We start from the raw sequence: 20584 nt of genomic DNA on the forward strand, positions 1-20584 counted from the left end.
ACTGAACTTGGGAGTCATGAAAAATCGAGGATATATATTGCCTCTTACACTTGCTAGCCATGTGACCATAAATGAGGGAACACAACTTCTCTGAATTTGTTTCTTCATCTGTGAAAAGGGTATGAAAATACTCTTACATGTCTGTTACAAGAATCAAATGAAATAATGTGTGTAATGGGGCCTTGAAAAAGTATTTTATCAACCTTAAATTTCTATATCAAGATAAGCTCTTATTATCCTAGACTGCCAACAAATTCCATCCATCCCACAAAGAAAGTGGCAAAGAGAGTCACTATACAAACACTGTGAGGTCAGGGACCCTGTTGTTTTTTCATTTTTATATTGTCAAAGTCTAGCAAAGTACCTTGCAAATGATATGGGTTTTTTGTTGTTGTTTTATTTTGACCTTTTTTGCTGAGGCAATTGGGGTTAAGTGACTTGCCCAGGGTCACACAGCTAGACAAATTATATGTTTTTAATTGAAATTATTGAATTCATTTCATCACCAATTCCTTTTACTTATTGCTGACAACTGAACTCCCTTCCACTATAATGATTTCCTGCCTTGGTTCCATCACATTTACTTTGCTTTATAGGTTATAGTTCTGCTTTAGAACTGGAGACCCCTTTCCCGCATACAGAGCCAAACACAGAGCTGAAATAATGAAGGCTTTGAAATGGTGATAAGATTAATATGAAAGGGGAGACTTAACTGGAGAGTACATAAAGCCTCAGATCCCCAAACATATATAATACCCTAATACATACTATATTGCCAATGACCATGTTAGCTGAAGTAGCCAAATGTTTCCTGTCCCAATTTAGAGTCCCATCATAAAAATCTTGGGAAGTGTGTGAGAGGGGAAGGCTATGATACCTAAATCAAACTCATTACTAGAGTCCATAGAAGTCCCTTCTGTTTGTATACTACTTCCCAGTTTTGTAAAATTGGCAGCTGATGGCACAGAAGGTAGAGAGCTGGGTCTGGAATCAGAAACCCATTTAGTTCAAAACCAGTCTCCGAAATTTACTGGTTGTATGATCCTGGGTAATTCACTTAATTTCTGTCTGCCTCAATTTCTTCAAATGTAAGATGGGAATCATAATAGCAACCATCTCTCATGGTTGTTATGAGGATCAAACAGGATAATATTTATAATGTTCTTAGCATAATGCCTGACACATATCAAGCATTTAATAAAGATTCCTGGAGCACTGAGAATGACTTACCCATTGTCATTTGGGGGAAAGAAGGCACTAGTCATGGGCGATGGGGAAGAACTATTTTGTATAAGGTGCCAGCTGAGCTAAGTCTTAAGCAAGATAAGGATTCTGAACAGCAAGGATGAGAAGGAAGTGCACTTTAGGAAAGGATGACAATGGCTTTGGCAAATGCATCAAAATTAGAATTTGCCTTGAGTAGATGTCCATCAATGACTGAATAAGTTATGGCATATAAAAGTGATGGAATTATTATTGTTCTATTAAAAATTATGAACAAGATGATTTTAGAAAGGCTTGAAAAGATTTACATGAACTGATGCTGAGGGAAACCAGCAGAAGCAGGAAAACATTATACACAGCAACAATAAGATTGTATGATGATCAACTACTTGGATCTTCTCAGTGGTTCAGTGATCCAAGGCAATCCCAGTAAACTTTGGATGAAAAAAGCCATCCACATCCAGAGAGAATTATGAACACTGAATGTAAATCAACACGTGCTATGGTCACTTCTTTTTTCTTGATTTTTTTTTCTCATGTTATTTTTCCTTTTGATCTGATATTTCTCTCCCAACACGGTACATTTGAAAATATATTTAAAAAAATGAATGTACATGTCTAACAAAAATGTTATTACCTATAACTGGGAAAAAATTTAAAAAGAGAAAAAAATAAAAATAAGAAGCAGCCTGGTGGCACAATGGCTAGAGTGCCAGGAGTCAGGAAGTTGTGAGTTCAAATTCAGTCTTAGACACTTCCTAGTGTGTGACTCTGAGAAAGTCTTGTTTTAATTTTTGTTTGTTTTTCAATTGAATCTGACTTTTTGATCCCATATGGGATTTTCTTGACCAAGATAACTGATGTGGCTCATTTCTTTCTCTAATTCATTTTACAGATGAGAAAACTGAAGCAGAGTTGTATCTTGTCCAGGATCACATAGCTAATAAATGTCTGAGGCCAGATTCAATCTCAGAAAGATTCCTGAAGCCAGGCTGAGTGCTTTGTCCACTGTGCCACCTAGCTTCTGCCTCTTGGGCAAGTCACTTAATCTCTGTTTGCCTCAGTTCCCTCAATTTCAAAAGGGGGAGAATTACAGCACTTACCTTTCAGAATTGTTGTGAAGATCAAATGAGATAATATTTGTAAACTATTTAGCAATGTGCCTGGAACATTGCAAGTGCTTAATCAATGTTTGTTTCCTTCTTTTCTTTCACATTGCATGTGGGATCTCGTTGTCAGGGACTCAGAATTCATTGTTTCCTCTTCTTTATCTAGACTTCTTATTTGGAGAAGGGCATTATCTTAAGAAAGCAAAGCTGCCTCCATAACGGTCAAGATCTCTGTAGTGATTTCTTCCTCTCCTCCCTGTTCCCTTCACTTTTAGACTTTACCAAGTCCTATTCTTGCAGGAAGGCATGATGGTCATGAATTGCTCCATTATCAACCACCACTTAGTATAATACCTGGTTCATAGCAGATACTTAATCAGTGTTAATTGATTGATTGATTAGCCAGCCTAGGATCTGCTCTTTCACTCTATACTCTGGAAGTTCTGGTGAAGGCTCTTAGAGGAGGGATTCTTTTAGGGCAGAAGTGGGGAACTTTTTTCTGCCAAGGCCCAATTGGGATATTTAAATCATTCACAGGCCATACCAAATTAACAGACAGCAATGTCAACTTTTCCCTTGGAAATCTTTTTCATAGATTGAATTGTATCTTGCCTCCTTTTTTTGCTGTTGGTTTCATCTCTAAAATATGGACTTTAGACAATGGACTGAAATTAGACAGAAGGAAGGGAATCCAGCTAGACATAGAAGCTGAATAACTTACAAGCTAGGTAATGACTCCCTAACAAATCCAGATTTGGTTGTGCTTAGAAAGAAAAGGGGAGGAGGAAGGAGAACAGGATGAAGCAGAGGAAAGTAAAAACTCTCCTGAGAACCAGTTGCGAATAGTACTGGGCAAGACACTTTGGAGGAAGTGAAAGGAGAACACATTTCTCATTTGTCATTTATTATCTATGTGGTCTTCACCAAGACACTTCCTGCTTGGGTCTCAGCCTCTTCAAGATGAAGGGGTGGGAAAGTTGCTATATTGCATACCCTTAGCTCCAGAGATACCACTATTAGACCAGATCAAAGAAAGACGATATAGTCCTATAGAACAAAAATATTTATAGTACCTCTTTTTGTAGTAGCGAAGAATTGGAAACTAAAGGAGTACTCTTTAACTTAGGAATGGCTGAAAAAGTTTGATATGATAATGTAGAGGAATACTATTGAACTTAAAAATGACAAAAGAGATCATTTCAGGGAAACTTAGGAAGAGATCTATGAACTAATGTAAAGTGAAGAGAGCAGAATGAGAATGGTTTGTATTTATAGCATAAATATAAAAATGAAGAATTTTGAAAGATTTGGAAAAATTGATCAGTGAGGTTATAAACTGTGATTCTAGAACACTGATGATAAAAAAATGTTGAAGAATACCCTCTTGACAGAGAGGTGATAAAGAGAAGAGACTAAATATACAGAATGAGGCACATTTTGGGACATGGCAATTATATAATTTGCTTTGCTTAATTATACTTGTTACAATGAATTTGTTTTTATTTTGTTCAAGTGGGTAATAGCATGTATAACCTATATCAAATCGCTTACATCTCAAGCGGGGGGAGGAGAGAGAAGAAAGGATGGAAAGAATTGGGAACTCAAAAAAATTTTAAAACCAAATGTTAAAAATTGTTTTTACATGTAATTGGAGAAAAAATAAAATATTATTCATAAGAAAAAAGTGGTTCATAGTGGGAAGAAGAAAAAATGCTTCATAATTGAAAAAATACAATTTAATTTGGAAAAAGATTATAACTAGAAATAGAAATTATAACTTAAAAATTAAAATAAAGGGGCTGGATTAAATGACCTTTAAATCCTGTCATTTTTCAGGGTACTCTGAGTCTAGATAAGACTAACACAGAGAAGATAGTTAAATATCAATGAAAGGCAGTCCCAAAATGAATGATATGGTGGCTACCATAAAAGTTCAGAGACAGAGGAAGTCAACATGAGTTGGATGAAACAGAGTAAAGCATTATGGAGGAAGTGAAACATAAGTTAAGCCTTCAGTGTCAGAGTTTTGATTGAGAGAATGGAACTCTAGAAATGGGGTATTTCAGCAAAACTTAAGGTCAAGAATGAATGTGATATGATTTTGAGAGGATAGTGAAAAGACAGAAAACAAAAGAGAAGCTGGTTGGGGGCGGGAGGTTAGTTAGTTTGCATAGGCAGTATGAGTCAGGGTATGGAAAGCCTCATACATTAGGCTGTGGAAAATGGGCTTAAAAATTTTGCACATTACAATGGAAAATTAATGAGTCTTGAGTCAGAAGACTGGTTTAAAGTTGACATTTTAGATTATTTCCTGTATGGGCTTTTTGAAGTCTCTTGACCTCTGACCTTAACCACTGTAAAAGAAGAAATCAGATTAGATTATCTAAGAGTTATTTCCAACCTATAGATCTGGGAAAGAAAAAAAAAATCCTTTTCCTAAAAAGGATTAGAATATCATAGAATATTATAACTGGAAGATATCATCTAATTCAACACTCTCAATTTTAGATCTTTTCAGGGTTATTTTTTTTTTTCTGAGAGTCTTCTGCTCATCATTTCCCAAAGAATAATAATCTTCCATTAGAGAAACTTGTTTTAATAGATATTATCCCTTCATATACAACTCATACCCATGCCATCTGTCTATATATATATATATATATATATATATATATATATATATGCTCCTAACTTCCATAATAATGAGAATGTTCTAATGAGTTATAAGCATCATCCTCCTATATAGGAATGTAAACAGATAAGCTTTATTAAGTCCCTTATGACATCACTTTCTTGATTACCTCTTTATTTAATATTACTCTTATTACTCTCCAGAGTCCTGTATTTGAAAATCAGATTTTCTATTCAGTTCTGGTCTTTTCATCATAAATGTTTGAAAATCCTCTGTTTCATCGAATGACTACATTTTCCTCTGAAGGATTATACTCAGTTGCAGTCTTAACTCCATTGTTCTCAGGAATATCATATTCTAAGGTCTTTTAATGTAGAAGACCTGACTATGGCTCCACTATACTTGATCAATTTTGTATCAAAAAGATGAATCTCCTAAAAGTTAAATGTTGTGTCCACAATGCCAGCCACAGAGCCAGATCTGGTCCCTAGCTTCTAGTGTGTTGATCTTTTTTACCCCATCACAGAACTTCAGTGACCAACAGAAATAAAAAATTCTTTAGTCCAAATCTCTTATTTTATAGATAAGGAAACTGAAGCTAAAAGTCACAAAACCAATAAGTACTGAAGGGTAATGGTTTTTAGTTCAGGTAAGGCAATTGAATGTGGAAGGGGGAAAAATAGGAATTTTGAGTTCGGTAGAGACCAGTGCAATTTGTGGTGCTTGGTTTCTTATGGAGAGTGTTTTTTCTAGCTGACAGCCTTTCAACTTCCCCTAAATAAACTGTAGCTGGACTCTACCCCACCTTCTCTGTTTCTTTGGCTGTTTTATATTCCTTCTCTTCTTAAAAATTACAGGGAAAGGATAAACTCCAAGGCTCTTTCCTAAGTAGGACATCTTGCTTTCTATGTACTTCCTTCTTTGGTGATCTTAACTCTTCCAGAGATTTCCATCATCACCTCAGTGCTGATGATTACCAAATCGTTAACACTTCCTTCATGTTCTCTGCTCATTTCCAATTGTTTGATGGATATGTTTTCAAATTCAACAAAGTCTAAATATCTTTCCCTCTAAATCTGCTATTCCTCTTGGGGCAAAGGGCATGAGAGCAGTGTGATTGAATGGGTGACAGTTTTATGACAGAGGTTTGGATGATCTAAGGTCCCTTTTAGCTCTAAATCCCAAAATGTTTTAGTCTCACACCATTCATGGCTGTGCTTCTAAGTTTTAAGACTTCAACACCAAGCCTCAGGGGTAGGTTCGCACTGCACCCTCCCTCAGTGTCTGGAGCCTCCTAAATTGGAACATGCATCCTTCCCCATGTTCTTCTAACCCTGGAGTATCCCTCCACTATGCAGGTCCCATTTTTTTATTATTGAGTTCCTCCTGGTACCTTTATTTGGGGAGGAAAATTCTGCAGATATGAGTTGACAGACAAGGTACTATATTTGGTTAAGAAAGATAATGAAGGTCCAGAAGATTACTTTTTGTTTTAGGTTTTTGTAGGTTTTTTTTTTTAACTTTCAGTGAAAAATTCTGTCCCTTCCTTCACCCTTCCCCACCCACTGAGAAGGCAAGAAATACAATATCCATTATACATATGAAACCATGCAAAACATTTCTACCATGTTGTGTTGAAAAAAACACAAGAAAAAGGAGGAAAAAATGTGCTTCAATCTGTACTCAAAAATCCATCAGTTTTCTAACTGGAGATAGATACCATTTTTCATTATGTATCTACAAAGATATTATGATGGAACAATCAATAGGACTTGGTAATTTGGAAATGGAAGGAGAAAGATTCCTTTTCTTTCCTAAAAGATGTTGCTCATATGCATATATGAGGTTTTGTGTGGGGCTAACATGATCCCATTAATGTGGATGGATAATATGGGAATGGAAAGCTAATTGGGCAAGAGGAAGATGATGAATTAAGTTCTGGATATCTCAAGTTTGAGATGAAAGTGAGCCATCTAACAAATGCATTATAAGACAGGACAAGATGTGAATTAGATTTGAGAGTCATCAATGTAGAGCTAATATTTAAAGTCATGAAATAGGCTGGAGGGGAGGAGGCGGCAGAGAGAGACAAAGAGAGAGAAATAGAAATGGAGAAAGACAGACAAGAGGAAAGAGAGGGAAGAAAGGAGGGAGGAAATAAGGAAGGAAGGAAAGGAGGGAGGAAGGGAGGAATGAAAAGAGACAGAAAAGTGGAATGAGTAGCAACACTAATTTAGAATATAAACTTATTTGTAAAAGGAGCCAGAAACTAGTCCTAGTACAGGCTCACGTTAAAAAGAAAAAAATATATATATTAAAGAGAACAAAGAAGAAAGAAACTAAAAAAACAGAAAGAACTTCCAGGACAAGCCAGTGCCACAGTATAACAGAAGTGAGGAGTCTCAAGAAAGAAATGGTTGTGATCATGAGTATTAAACATCACAGAAATGCCAAGCATAAAAAGAACGTTTAAAAAGTAATGAAATTGACCCAAAGGAAGGTTACCCAGAGTGAAAAGGAAATGGAGCCTAAATTGTAAAGGATTGAGGAAGGAGTGGGTGGTGAGGAAATGGAGGCATCAAAATAGAGATTTACAGGAAGTGAATTAAATAGAAGGGTCACTTTTGGAGCCAACAGAATGCCAAAGCAGTTGGGTTTTATTTATTTTTTTAAATGCAGAGGGCCTAAGTATATTTGAAAGCAGAAAGGGGACCAGCAGAGAAGAAGAAATTGAACCTTATCCTCACACCTGAATTACCTTAAGAAACTATTGAGCAGGTATCTCTTCTCCACCTTGTTTCTATCTCCCTTTTTCATTGGACCAGGTCTCAAATTCTCTGTTTATTTTTCTGCAATCTGGCTTTACCCTAGTTGTTGAAACTTATTTTCCTCTGCATATATGTGTATGTGTGTATACATGCATGTATGTATGTGTATATATGTGATTATGTATGTATGGGAATGTATGGGTATGTGTATATATTTATATTATCTACTTATTAACCTACTCATATATTAAGCACTTCTTGGTCCTCCCATTGCATGTTCCTCCTTGACATGTCCTCCTTCTATCATCATACAACTCACGTTCAAAAATGGCAGAAAACTCCTCCTTTAGGGAGATATCCAGAACTTAATTAATAAGTTAATATTAATGAACCCATTAAGCACATGCACTCAGTGCTTGCAGTTACCCTTCACCCACTTCTTGTTTTGAGATGATTTTTATCAGTTTATCCATTTAGCAGCTCAATATCTTGCTTTGTACACCTATCCAAGTAGGATGACTGTGACCTTTCTTTAAATGTTTGTCCCTATATAGAAAAAGAATTCTATAGATTGTTCACATATATGGAACTCCCAAGTGAGCAATATCTCTCTACCAATAGAAATTAGTTCTCTGTCTCACTTTGTCTCCCTCTCTGCCTGTCTGTGTTTCTATCTCTCTCCCTCTCTCTTCCCCTTCCCTCCTCTCATTCTCCCTCCTTCTCTTTCTCTTTCTCTCTCTCGTTCCTCTGTTCCTCCTTTCTTTCCTCCCTCCCTCCTCTCAAATTAAGAAAGTTGTCTACAGCCTAGTTTTTTAAACTATGGGTAAAATTATGATTTATTATCAGTAAATGTTTTATTTGTATATTTGTTTTATATTCCTATATACCTGGGATTGCATAAAAATTTCTCTGGTATAAAAGCATTGTGAGTAGAAAAAGTTTAAGAAGCCCTGGTCTAGAGCACTGAGTATTTGTGAACTTGGCCCAATTCACACAGGCTGAATGCACCATAGGCAGGTTTTGAATCCAGATTTTCCTGGCTTCATTGCTAGCTCTTTATCCCTTACACCAGAGGTATTAAACATATTGCTTATGAACCAGCAACACTCCAAAGTGTACTCCAAACTAGATTAAAATTTAATTAGGAAATATATAACAAAATAAATACATATACAATAAAAAACAGGAAACATTACATTTGAAAACTAAATCAATCTGTGGTCTGCATAATCCTGGATTAGAGGCCCTGGTTTCTAGCTGAGTTTGTACTATACCATATTTCTCTGAGCATAAGTCCAGAGATTTCTCCATAAATATTTGTTAGATTACTTATTTACTGATTACTACTAAGAGCAGTCATTGCTTGATTAGATTCATCTTTTTTTTCCTCCCTAAGAATTGCTATATTACTAGAAAAACTCAGCAAAAAAGATGGGACAGAATCCCAAACTATGCTATAAAAAAGAAGCACCAAGTTCAAGAGTAGATATTACTTAAACTAGTACTGGCTGCTATATGAGAACAGAAATCAGTTCAAACATGCAGGAACCTAAATCACATTCCCCCTATAGCCCAAATGACATGATGATTCATTCTATTCATTTTGAGACCCAATAACTTTAGTTTTGTTTTTAGCTTGCAAAAGAAAACATACTCTCTCTTCCCCCTACCTCCATCCTTCACTAATGGTCAATTTTCAGAATCCTGTACATAATATAGGCTTCTTGACATGATATTCATGTAATGAAGCAGTAAAATAGATAGCTGAAATGGAATGGAACTAGAGACCAAAGCTCTGCTTCATCATCCCTTCAGCAGATGCTGCCCTGAAATAGGTCTGATCTAGCCTACTGATTAGGCCTTCGGTTTGCCAGATTATTCCCAGTCAACAGAAGAAATAATAACAATAACAACAAATAATTAATTTGCTAACTGGAATTTTTTTATATTTTTAAAAAATAACAAGAGTTATTTTCTCCCAGTTAGACAGCTGGAGAAAAGGCAACTGTTTCAAATTACCTGCTGTCATGAATAAGCCACTCAGTGCAAGTGGATTTTCCTGTATTGTTATTATAAGTTAAAAGAAAGTATACCCTTATTTAATAAAAACCAGAAATAATCAATTCGATTATTCTATGTTAGAAAAGAGTGAACTTTTTACACACACTCACACACACTCAAATACCTTCCATCTCTGTCTTAGCTCTAGGTTTCCACTAACATCACAAATTCAATAAATATTCATTAAGACCATTCTATGTATAAAGCACTAGGATAATCATTCATATTGTCTATAGTAGAGGTCCAACACTAGTGGAGAACACTCACAAGTGCAATCAAAACTAGTTTAATATGTAATTGGAAAACATTTAATAAAATAAATAAAAATTTAACAAAACATAGTGTTTATATCTGGTTTCTTAAGTCAATATAATGCCTGTACGAATTCTTAGGCAGGGTTTAGTGGTTCCCTATCTTTATCTGAGGCTGATACTACTGGTCTGGAAGTGAGGATGATCAGTAGACTCAGAATGGAGGAGATGTATTCCATGGGAAGACAAAAATCAATCAATCCAATTATCTTATTTTATAGATGAGGAAACTAAGATACAAAGAGAGAAGGTGACTTGACTAAAGTTATATAACTAATTAGTTGTAGGGCTGGGACTAGAACCCAAGTTGTCCTGTCTCATGGAATCAAATACTTTTACAATTGGAAGGGACCTCACAGACCATCTCATCTAACCTATAGCTGATCAAAAATTCCCTTTATAACATCTCCAATAATTTTCCTAAAGACAAATAAGGAAAAATCCAGGAATTGTTAAGGCAGTATAATTGATCTTTAGAAAGCACCAATAGTTAGGAAGTTTTTCCTTATAGAGCCAAAATCTGCCTCTTTGTAGCATTTACTCATTGTTCCAGCTCCTGCCCTCTAAAACTGAACATAAGGAGGTGAATTTCTCTTGTACTTAAACACACTTGGAAAATTTGAAAATAATTAATACATTCCTTCCAAATTTTTTTGCAATTAACCATCCTCAATTCCTCACATGGCATTTTGGATGTCTTTCTCTCTATATTCTCTAACTTATAAACATTCTTCCTGAAATAGTGTGCTCACAATCCAATATGGCCCAAGATAAGATCTTTTAGATCAATGTTCATTCTGTACTGTCTCTTTAGAAATTAAACATATGGTATGGCCTTGGGCAAACTGCCTCACCCCTTTAGGTCTTAGTTTCTTCATCTGTCAAGTGAGAGGAATAAATTAGATAATCAGCAAGTTCCTTCCAGATAATATAGTATTAATTCTATAATTCCATATTTTTTTGCCCCACCCCCTAGGAGAAGCATTAAGTCCTTTCTGTTTAGTTGGGTTTGTGAGTGATCATGAAGAATAATTTTAGGAAATCAGTGAAGCAAAAATATCACTTACCAATTTATTCATCTCTTCTACCCAGAAGCTTGGCCAACACTCATTACTTTCCCTCTCCAACTACCACCACCCTACCCCCTTTGGTCACTGGACAAATTCATTAACAGCACTTTATAGCATTTTTATGGGCTATTTAGGAAGCAGGATTTATTGTCTGAAAAATGAGAGAATGAATTAGTTTTAAAGATTAGGCCAGACATCAAGAAGCCAAAATTAAACAGTAATTTCTTACTACTCAGTATTGGGATTCATTTCAAATGAGTCAACATAAATGTTTGTTAAAATGAATTATTTTTTGAAATAACAAACATATGTTTTTTTTATTTTTTTTATTGTAACTTTTTATTGACAGAACCCATGCCTGGGTAATTTTTTGCAACATTATCCCTTGCACTCATTTCTGTTCCAATTTTTCCCTTCCCTCCCTCCACCCTCTCCCCCAGATGGCAAGCAGTTCTATACATGTTAAATATATCACAGTGTATCCTAGATACAATATATGTGTGCAGAACCGAATAGTTCTCTTGTTGCACAGGAAGAATTGGATTCAGAAGGTAAAAGTAACCCGGAAAGAGAAACAAAAATGCAAACAGTGTACACTCATTACTCAGTGTTCCTTCTCTGGGTGTAGCTGCTTCTGTCCATCATTGATCAATTGGAACTGGATTAGATCTTCTCTTTGTTGAAGAAATCCACTTCCATCAGAATACATCCTCATATAGTATCGTTGCTGAAGTATATAATGATCTCCTGATTCTGCTTATTTCACTCAGCATCAGTTCATGTAAGTCTCTCCAAGCCTCTCTGTATTCATCCTGCTGATTGTTTCTTACAGAACAATAATATTCCATAACATACATATACCACAATTTACCCAACCATTCTCCAATTGATGGGCATCCATTCATTTTCCAGCTTCTAGCCACTACAAACAGGGCTGTCACAAACATTTTGGCACATACAGGTCTCTTTCCCTTCTTTAGTATCTCCTTGGGGTGTAAGCCCAGAAGTAACACTGCTGGATCAAACGGTATGCACAGTTTGATAACTTTTTGGGGCATAATTCCAGATTGCTCTCCATAATGGTTGGATTCGTTCACAACTCCACCAACAATGCATCAATGTCCCAGTTTTCCCCGCATCCCCTCCAACATTCATCATTATTTTTTCCTGTCATCTTAGCCAATCTGACAGGTGTGTAGTGGTATCTCAGAGTTGTCTTAATTTGCATTTCTCTGATCAATAGTGATTTGGAACACTCTTTCATATGAGTGGTAATAGTTTCAATTTCATCATCTGAAAATAGTCTGTTTATATCCTTTGCCCATTTATCAATTGGAGAATGGTTTGATTTCTTATAAATTAGAGTCAATTCTCTATATATTTTGGAAATGAGGCCTTTATAAAACATATGATTTGAAATCATTTTTATCCTATTACAGAAGCTGGTGCTAAGATAATTCCTTTCAGTTAGGTTTGCAATCATTTAGACTCACTTTCAGAAACAAAAACCCCCATTTACCCATGTAATTGGAAAAGATTTAACAAGATAAATAAAAATACAATAGTATGTAAATAATGTTATATGGCTTTCAAAATTAAAATGCTGCCTGCAGAGATCTTTCAACATGTTTGGTGGCTCCCATTTCTGTTTGCATTTGATACCTATAGTGTCAAATACAATGATATTTAGCCTACAGTGAGTATCAACAATAGGCTTGGAATTGAGCATTTTATAAGATAGAATCAATGAATAAATGCAACCCTCTTCTTTTTTAGATAAGGAAACTGAGAACAGTATCCCAGTGCAAGTAGGGAAAGTAGGTTTGTTTTCCTCTCTTTTGGCTGTCTTTTTTCTTTTGGAAATTCTTGAATGTTAAAATAATAGTAATAATAATGACATTTTTCTAGTGTTTTAACTTTTGCAAAGTGCTTTGTATACACGATCTCCTTTTAGTTTTACAGAAATCTTACATACTAATTATTATAATGGCATTCCATTTTATAGAAGAGAAAAATGAGTTTGAGAGCTTAAATGATTCATCCAGCATCCTATAATAAATAACTCTCCTGACTGCAAGTCTACTCTTCCACATCTCCCAATATGAACAACTTCACAGTTCTTGGGCCACTCAGTTTCAAACCTACCCACCAACAACTGCCCTGCAGCCTGCCTCCCCCCAAAAACCTTGTCAAACCCTACTTACTTCTTATTTCTTAAGCCTTGGGAACCACTGAATTCAGATCAGAAAGAAACTCATCAATGTCTTGAAGGCACTCCAAAGACAGGTTTCTTGCAGAAAAGCCAGATCAATAAAGAAGAAGCCAAAGTGTTAAAAACTTGGGAATCATAATTTTCCTTTTCACTTGGAGCTTTTTCCTTGGAAGTCAAACCCTATATTTATGCAGCAATGGCCTTAGACTATGTGTCAGAGGAAAATGTGATCCTTCTTTCTCTTAACTTGCAGAGACAGTCTGTATTCTTTCTAACACCTGCAAAATAGCCAAGATGAACAAAGCATGAAAGATAATTCACATACAACTTTTTACTGTTGAATGGAATAGATTTTTGGATTCATGTGTTCTCCAGAGCACCTGGCTTCCATTAATTATGCACATCAAAATGTCCATTTCACGTGGAGAAGCCTAGTTTCCTTTAGTTGGAAAGCCCTTTGTTATATTCTGGGGTTTTAAATATCCACAGTATGTTTCACATAAAATACTCAATGGTAACACTCATTATTTGCTTAAGAATTGCCATAAATTTAACCCTAAAAATAAATAAACCCTAAGGAAACAATTATTGTGGCCCCCATTTCTTTTGCATTTAATACCACTGGTCTACAGTGGTTATGAAGAATAGGCCAGGAACAGAATATTATTCTTTTTTTTTTTGAGGCAATTAGTATTAAGTGATTTGCCCAGGGTCACACAACTAGGAGTGTTAAGTGTCTGAGGTTGCATTTGAACTCAGGTCCTCCTGACTCCAGGGACAATGCTGAATCCACTGTGTCATCTAGCTACCCCAAGTATTATTCTATAGTAGATAGAATCTTCCTTAAAGTAGACAAATACTAAGAAAACAATCATTGTTTATCTGTGCATAATTGTATACGTGTAGGTTTTTTGGTAAAACTTTGTATAGAAATATATGTCCTAGGGTGAAAAGAGAGAGAAAATAGAATAAATGGAGGGAAATACAGTTAGCAATAGTAATTATAAAAAGAATTTTGAAGCAATTTTCTTTGATAAAGCCTCATTTCTCAAACATACAGGGAACTGAGTCAAATTTATAAAAATTAAGAGCCGTGACCCAATTGATAAAGGATCAAAAGATATGAACTATGTCCAAAGGGATATCAAGTCATGAATATCCTAAAAATACCACTACTATGCATGAATCCCAGAAGAAATTTTTAAAAAGGAAAAGGACCTGTACGTACAAAAATGCTTATGGCAACTCTCTTCTCAGGGTAAAAAATTGGAAACTGAGGTGATGCCCATCAATTGGGAAATTGCTGAATAAATTGTGATATGTAATTATGATGGAATATTATTGTTCTATGGAAAATGATGAGCAGGATGCTCTCAGAAAAACTTGGAAAGTCCTCCATGAACTCAAGCAAAGTGAAATGTAGTATGGACAAAATAATAGCAATGTTTTAAGATGATCCACTGTGTATTGCTATTCTCAGTAATACAATGATCCAGAACTACCTTAAAGGACTTATGATGAAAAATCCTATTTATATCCAAAGAAAGAACTTATTGTGTCCAAATACAAATTGAAGTATTCTCTCTCTCTCTCTCTCTCTCTCTCTCTCTCTCTCTCTCTCTCTCTCTCTCTCCCTCTCTCTCTCTCTGTCTCTCTCTCTCTCTCTCTCTCTCTCTCTCTCTCTCTCTCTCTCGTCTGTCTGTCTTTGTCTCTGTCTTTCTCTGTCTCTGTTTCTCTTTCTGTCTGTCTCTGTCTGTCTGTCTCTGTCTTTCTGTCTCTCTCTCTCTTTCTCTCTTTCTCTCTCTATATATATGTATACACACACACACACACACACACACACATATATATATACATATTATATATTTTTTTGTTGAGGTATTTTTTTAGGGGGAAAATCTATGTTTTCTTTCACAACATGACTTTTATGGAAATGTTTTGTATAATTTCACATGTGCTTCTTTAATGGGGGCTCGAAGTTGTAATAAGAAAGAAAATTTGGAACTCAAATTTTTAAAAACAAATGTAAAAAATATTTTAAATGTTACTGGGAGGGGCAGCTAGGTGGCACAGTGGATAGAGCACCAGCCCTGAAGTCAGGAGGACCTGAATTCAAACAGACACTTAACACTTCCTAGTTGTGTGACCCTGGGTAAATCACTTAACCTCAATTGCCTCAGCAAAAAAAAAAAATATATATATATATAATTTGTATATTATATATATATATAAATGGGAAAAATACAATATTTAAAGAAAAAAAGAAATATACATTCTTAATTTTCTTGAGGATTGATTTTTGAATCAAACCAGATTTTTGGTAGACATGATTTTTAGGAAGGAAGATTCAAGTCAGAAAACAAAGTCTAAATTTTATTGTTTACAAAGGTAGATTGTTAAAATCATGTGGTACAAATGGTTTAAAAGCTAAGAAAATATGATGTGCAAAATTGGCCTTTTGTTGTTATTATTCAATTGTTTCAGTCAAGGAAATTGTTTCAGTAAGGAAGATTCATCTTCCTGAGTTCAAATCTGGTCCCATAATCTTATGAGCTGTGTGACTTTGGGCAAGTTATTTAATCCTGTTTATCTCTGTTTCCTCATCTCTAAAATGAGCTGGAGAAGGAAATGGCAAACCACTCCAGTGTCTTTGCCAAGAAAATCCCTAATAGAGTCACAGAGAGTTGAATATGACTGAAAAATGATCAAATAACAAAAAAGAATCATAGAGTTGAATGGGCCAGTAGAGAGAACATTTAATTTGACTTATCTAATGGTTAAATCTCTTTTATGAAGGCCTAGGTGTCAGAAGATCACAGATCTGGAAAGGACCTCAGAACTCATATAATGTTGCTCCTTTGTTTTATAGAAGAGTTAATTAAACCTCAGGAAGTATATAACTTGCCTAAGAGCATTCAGGCAGTAAATATTGGAGATGAGACTTACTCTTTCTACCACAATACTCAATGCTTTACTAAGTCATCCATTTTCTGCTTAAACACCTTCAATGCCAGACTTCAACTCACAATTAGATCATTTCATTTTTCTGGAAAAAATCTAAATTCTATAGGAAGTTCTTATTTAAAGAGCTGAAATTTGCCTTCTTATGACCTTTTTGTTGACTGATTCTTTTTGGAATGTAAAACACACTTAATCCCTCTTTCTAATGGGCCCTAAATGGGCTCTGTCTTTTTATCCATATATTCCTCATTGATGACAAGTGGGAGGCTGAACTTCAGATCTTCACTCCTAGACAAAGCCTAATTAAGCTAGTCTAGCACCAGATTTCATTAGCAATCACTGCCTTAAGCAACCTGACTGGTTCAGACCTGTGCTGACTTCTCTCATACACTTCAAAATAAACACAGAAAGACAAAATATAGCTGTTCTGGTTTCCTTATCTTTCCCTCATTCTACTCCTCTTTAGAGATTCCCACTTTCCCAGAAACTCAAGAATGAAATTAAAAGTTTATTTAGATCACCAGCATTCGACCCTTCATTGATTCTAAATAAACCAAGATGGATGCCCAAATGAAGATAAGCTTTTCCACAACCAAAGCCAACAAAAACCTAAAAATTATAACAGGCAGATTAATGATGAAGAACTCTAATTAGAAAGTGCTGTAAGTTACTCTTCTATGCTCAGAACTATGCAAAAAGTTAACCAGATTCCAATAGGTAACAGGAAAGGAAACCACCAGCACAAATAACCAAGGATGTGCTGGTAAATGTTTAACAACCTACACTCCAGAGAGAGAAAAATGTATGCCTTGACACACTTTCAAGTTTAATCTTCATTATTAACATTTTCCCTATCTCTTTCTAAAGTTTAGGCAGTCAACAAAATAGTAAATCAAGTGCTGATTTGTAGATTTGCCAGCTTCTGAAAATTTAACAATTAGCTCAGTGAACTTGAGTTGGCTCCAGTATATTCTTACAAACAAGCCAGTAGCTGCCCAGCAAGATCAGAGAAAGAATAGAGAGGCACTAGTAGCCTGCAGGGCTCTGTATCTGGAGTCAGCAAGAGTTGAGGGCTTTCCCAGAAAGCTGGGTGGTTGAAAGCCCACATCAGGGGACCTTGGAAGTCACAAATAATGGCAGTGACCAATGTGGGCATGGTTCCTGTTTTTATTCTTCAGTCCTGTGGGAATCTTCATGACCCCATTTGGGGTTTTCTTGGCAAAGGTACTGGAATGATTTGCCATTTCCTTCTGCAGTTCATTCTACAGATGAGAAAACTGAGGCAAGCAGTTTAAGTGACTTGCTTATAATGACACAGTTAGTAAAAGTCTGCTGTCAAAATTGAACTTACTTCTTCCTGACTCCAGGCCATTATCCATTGTGTCATCTAGCTGCCCCATGGGTTTGGTGGCCCTCAGAATAGAATACCCTAGTAAGACTCCAAGAACCCTTGCATTATTTCTCCTGAAATTCCATAAAAACCCATGCAAATCCAGTGCTCTGAACCTTAACTATTTCCTGAAGGCATTTAACCCCAGACAGCTTAACAAAGGAACCCAAATAATTCAGATCAAAAATAAGTAGCAGCCACCAAGAATGTCATAACCAAAATCCAGAGCTTCCACATCAAAGAAGAAATGTCATAAGCATTCAAAAATAAGGAATTCAAATAACTATGAACTACACTTATGATCATACAAGACCTGGCATCTATTATGCAGAATGACAGTTAACCTGGTAATGCAATATTCCAAAATACAAAGATATGAGTTTTCAACCAAAAATAACTGACCCTGCAAAGCTGAGTATAATACTACAGAAAAAAGAAATGGATTTTTAGTTGAAGAGAAGACTTTCCTTTTTTTATTTTTAATTTAGGAAATTTTCATAACATCATAGAATAATGAAAAAGATGAAACTGCAAATCTATCATATACTACTTGTTATTCCATTTCAATACATAATAAATTTTCCCCCTTTTTTCCTTTCCTCACCCCCTCCCCCAGTCTAGAGGGCTACCATTAGAAACAAATGTATGTACACATATTTAAAAGTATATACATAATTATATTTATCAATTCTTTCTCTGGATGCAGATATCTTCCTTTTTGTAATCAATTTGTCAAAATGACGTAGGCACTCAAGTTATTCTTAAAATAATATTGCTATTACTGTATACAGCTTTGTGTTGGTTCTGCTCATTTCTCTATTATTTCATTCCAGTCTATGCATTTTTTTCTAAGCTGACTGAGCCCATTATTTATTTTTATTTTTATTTTATTTATTTATGTATTTACTTTTTTTTATTATAACTTTTTATTGACAGAGCCCATGCCTGGGTAATTTTTTTTTTTACAACATCATCCCTTGCACTCACTTCTGTTCCGACTTTTCCCCTCCCTCCCCCCACCCCCTCCCCCAGATGGCGAGCAAAAGTCCTATACAAGTTAAATATGTCACAGTGTATCCTAGATACAATATATGTGTGCAGAACCGAACAGTTCTCTTGTTGCACAGGAAGAATTGGATTCAGAAGATAAAAATAACCTGGAAAGAAAAACAAACATGCAAACAGTTTGCATTCATTTCCCAGTGTTCTTTCTTAGGGTGTAGCTGTCCATCCTTGATCAATTGAAACTGAGTTAGATCTCTTTGTCAAAGAAATCCACTTCCATCAGAATACATCCTCATACATTATCGTTGTTGAGGTATATAATGATCTCCTGGTTCTGGTCATTTCACTCAGCATCAGTTCATGTAAGTCTCTCCAAGCCTCTCTTTATTCATCCTGCTGGTCATTTCTTACAGAACAATAATATTCCATAACATTCATATACCACAATTTACTCAACCATTCTCCAATTGATGGGCATCCATTTATTTTCCAGTTTCTGGCCACTACAAAGAGAGCTGCCACAAACATTCTTGCACATACAGGTCCCTTTCTCTTCTTTAGTATCTCTTTGGGATATAAGCCCAGTAGTAACACTGCTGGATCAAAGGGTATGCACAGTTTGATAACTTTTTGAGCATAGTTCCAAATTGCTCTCCAGAATGGCTGGATGTATTCACAATTCCACCAACAATGTATCAGTGTCCCTGTTTTCCCATATCCCCTCCAACATTCTGCATTATCTTTCCCTGTCATTTTAGCCAATCTGACAGGTGTGCAGTGGTATCTCAGAGTTGTCTTAATTTGCATTTCTTTGATTAATAATGACTTGGAGCATATTTTCATATGGCTAGAAATAGTTTCAATTTCTTTGTCTGAGAATTGTCTGTTCATATCCCTTGACCATTTATCAATTGGAGAATGGTTTGATTTCTTATAAATTAGAGTCAATTCTCTATATATTTTGGAAATGAGAGCCCATCATTTCTTATAGCACAGAAGTATTCCATCAAGACCACATATAACAGTTTGTTCAGCCATTCCTCAATTGATGGGCATCACCACAATATCCATTTCTTTGACAGCACAAAAAAAGCTGCTATAAATATTTTAGAACATATAGGTTCTTTTTCCTTTTTCCCTAATCATCTTTGGAGATAGACTTAGTAAAGGATCAAAGGGTATAGGCAGTTTAACAGCTCTTTGGGCATAACTCCAGATTGCTTTCCAAAATATTGGATCAGTTAACAGTTACAACAAAAATGAATTGGCATCCCAATTTTTCCACATGCCTTCCAACATTTGTTGTTTTCTCCTTCAATCATTTTTGCTAATCTGGTAGGTATAAAATGATATCTCAAGTTTATTTTAATTTATATCTCTAATCAATAATGATTTTGATAATTTTTTATGTAACTACAAATTGTTTTGATTTCTTCATTAGAAAATTGCCTGTAGGGAAAGGGACCTACATGTGCAAAAATGGCAGCCCTTTTTATAGCGGCAAGAAACTGGAAACTGAGTGGATGCCCATCAGTCAGTTGGAGAATGGCTGAATAAGTTATGGTATATGAATGTTATGGAATATTACTGTTCTGTAAGAAATGATCAGGAGGATGGTTTCAGAGAGGCCTGGAAAGACATGACCTGATGCTAAGTGAAATGAGCAGAACCAGGAGATCTTTGTACACAACAACAATATGATGATCAATTTTGATGGATGTGGCTCTTTTCAACAATGAGATGGTTGAGGCCAATTCAAATAATCTTGTGATGAAGAGAGCCATCTACACCCAGAAAGAGAACTGGGGATCACAAGATAGCACTTTCACTCTTTTTTGTTG

The 20584-nt window shown here is 35.5% G+C and overlaps 1 pseudogene; it reads right to left on the reverse strand.

Moving 5' to 3' along the window:
* LOC111719067 overlaps positions 1–13482 on the reverse strand; it is a 75581-nt pseudogene extending 62099 nt beyond the window's left edge.
* Between the last annotated feature and the right edge of the window lie 7102 nt (positions 13483–20584).

This window comes from Sarcophilus harrisii, chromosome 1 (assembly GCF_902635505.1).
Source record: "Sarcophilus harrisii chromosome 1, mSarHar1.11, whole genome shotgun sequence".
NCBI lineage: Eukaryota > Metazoa > Chordata > Mammalia > Dasyuromorphia > Dasyuridae > Sarcophilus > Sarcophilus harrisii.